Raw genomic sequence first — 2,710 nt, forward strand, 5'->3', positions numbered from 1 at the left:
GTACGTGCACTTGCATATAATCGTGTACAGCACTCAAGCAATCATGTCCCGAAGAGGAGCTCCGATAAACACATCCCACGACAATGCTGACGCCATCGCATAAAATCTTGCAAAACACTGCCTCTGTTCCAGGGATGTCCGGCAGAGGGATAAAGGAAAAGTGGTTCTTTATCAACAATGCAACGCCACCACCCTGATGCCTCTGACTGCTCGCCTTCTTCTGAAATCACCCAGTATGCCGAAGAATGCCGTCAACTAGCCCGATCCCTCACGTGCCACGATAAACATCTACAGAAAGAACGGCACGATTCTGGTAAACCCTCTTTACCCGCCTACCTACCGGCTCCCTTGTTTGGCTTTGGGTCCCTCCTGGCCTGTCGTCCAAGTTCCTCGCCACATATCACGGCCCTTACCGTGTTGTCTCTCAGAGTTCCCCCGTGTACTACGTTGTAGAACCGTTGGCACTCTCCTCTGACCACTGCCGCCATGGCCGTGAAACCATTCACATTAGCCGCCTGAAGCCTTGTCAAGAACCCGTGATGTGCACCAAACCTTCAGTCGCCAGGATGGCTCCTCTTTTCCCAGGGGCCATTGTAACGACGAAGTTCACGCGGGACAGCGGGAGTATTCTCGGCGAGCGCGTGTCACGGGTTGGTGCTCATGGAACCACTGACTGTCAGTGAAAGACGTTCCGTGCTTTGTGCCGTGTTGTTCTTTGTTCCCGAAAAACCCATTGCAGTACATTCGACAGGAAAACGAGAGACAATTGTTTGCCAAGAACAAGTGCATATGCAACTCATACCTCCCTAGTCTTACTCTATGGCGGTACACACAGCTTTAGCTTTTTGATACTCTGCATAGGTCTCGGAAGAGAAAACTGGTCCTGCATATCCTGCATACTGCGCCACGGCACCCATCACTTGACTGTGCTTTGCACACTGTGCTGCAAGAGTACGTCACTACATCTGTATGCTAATTTCTGTAATCAAGGCTATGCTGTTTCAGGAAGCTCTTCAAGTCTTCCAGCACTTCCTGGTGCAGTTTTCTCATATCTTACCTGCCATCGAGGTAAACGACATCTCTCTGAGTGTCCTTCACTTCTTGTAAGTTCTTGAGGTACATGGGCCAAACAACCTTCTCGAAGTAACTAGGCAGACCAGTGGGTCGTAAGTGCGCGTCGGACGCCTGACGAAACACTCCTCTCGCGTCAGTGTGAAGTGCCGCTTGTCTAAGAGTTTCGCCAGCTTGGGGCGGTGCTATATTATGTTACCATCGATAATCACCAGACTATTTGGTCCTCGCGGCGGCTGCGACGTGCAAGTAGTGACAGCGTCGGTTTTTCCCAGTCGACGCTCGCAAATGGCTTCCAGTTAGCGTGATACAATTCGATGACCATTTCGTGGTTCTTGTCGAATTCGGAGCGGAAGTATGCGTCCTGATGTAATATGACGCAGTCCCCGAACACTTGTTGCAGGTAATTGACGAGTGAAGTCTTGCCGCCGTTGGTGGCCATGAAGACTTCGACCAAGATTCAGTTGTTGAGCATGGAAGCAATGAAGTTGTAATGCAGATTAACACCGAACTGCACAAGTCTTGCGCAAGCGTTGATAAGAGCTTTTCGCTGAAGGGAAGAAATCTGAACAACAGCAAAACGTCACCTAAAGGTGAACTTGCCCACTTTTCCTGCAGCTCGTCCCTCATGGATTGCTGACATCACTCGCAAGTTCTGCGCAGAATCACTTAGAAGAGAGACAGAAGGCTTTCATGTCGGGAGGGGTGGTAAGCAATTACGATGGGCGTGGCTATGCGAAGCAGAAAGCAGACGCTCATGGCTAATGGATCAAGTTCGCGGCGGGAGAGGCTTTCATCACTCGATCTGAAACCGTTACTCCCTGCGCACGCGCAGTGTTGCTATAGCGACGGTGACGCGGCTCGGCGTGTCGTCTGCTTACCTCGGGGCCGCTGCCCCACAGCCGTTTGCGGTGCTGCTGAGCGCTCTACTTGAGCAGCGCCTTATGTGCGGTTTCATATTCCACGGTGGCGCCAACGAATATGCACCTAGGCGGCGAGCGTTGCTGGATCGCAGGAATGGCTTCGCGAACACAACAGCAGTGAGGAAGGTCTACACAGAATTGAAAAAAAATTGTGGCGCAATATGACAACACAAGAAAGAAAACGACTCAAAAGTATTTCATTAACGGAATACCTTCCAAAAAACAAAGGAAGGCGGGCCTATGCAGTACAGAATTAGTGAATCAGTAATTAATTAAATTACGATCATATATTTAGAGAAACATGGGGTCTGCTGCATGATAGTGTATTTCAATAAGTTTTCAGGCAGTTGATGATTGACTACTGTTTTTTTTCTCGTCCCATATTGTGATATAATTATATAGATAGCATGCAAGATTCTACACTCAAACAAAGCATAGTGTACTATGTATGACGGGTGCAGAAATGTCAAACCAGTAAGAAAGAAGAAATTTGTGTTTCAGCAACGATCAAACTACCAACTTAATTTATTTCGTATCAGGCAAAGGTGATTTGACCATAAGGAAGTCATTTGTTTTGATGTGCCGTTTTTTACAGCGCATATATGTAAATGCCACTTCAGCAACTTGCTGGCATCAGAAAAATCTATAGCCGTACGCCATAGCCGAACCACTTCCGGTGAAATCAGCGCGAATGCTCAGGTACCACTGCCCGTAAA

At 48.6% G+C, this 2,710-nt stretch overlaps 1 pseudogene; it reads right to left on the reverse strand.

The window, feature by feature from the left end:
- Positions 1–972: 972 nt before the first annotated feature.
- LOC149355462 (nicotinamide riboside kinase 1-like) lies at positions 973–1,546 on the reverse strand (annotated as a pseudogene).
- Between the last annotated feature and the right edge of the window lie 1,164 nt (positions 1,547–2,710).

This window comes from Amblyomma mixtum, chromosome 3, assembly GCF_055824585.1.
Source record: "Amblyomma mixtum isolate Tamu chromosome 3, ASM5582458v1, whole genome shotgun sequence".
Lineage (NCBI taxonomy): Eukaryota > Metazoa > Arthropoda > Arachnida > Ixodida > Ixodidae > Amblyomma > Amblyomma mixtum.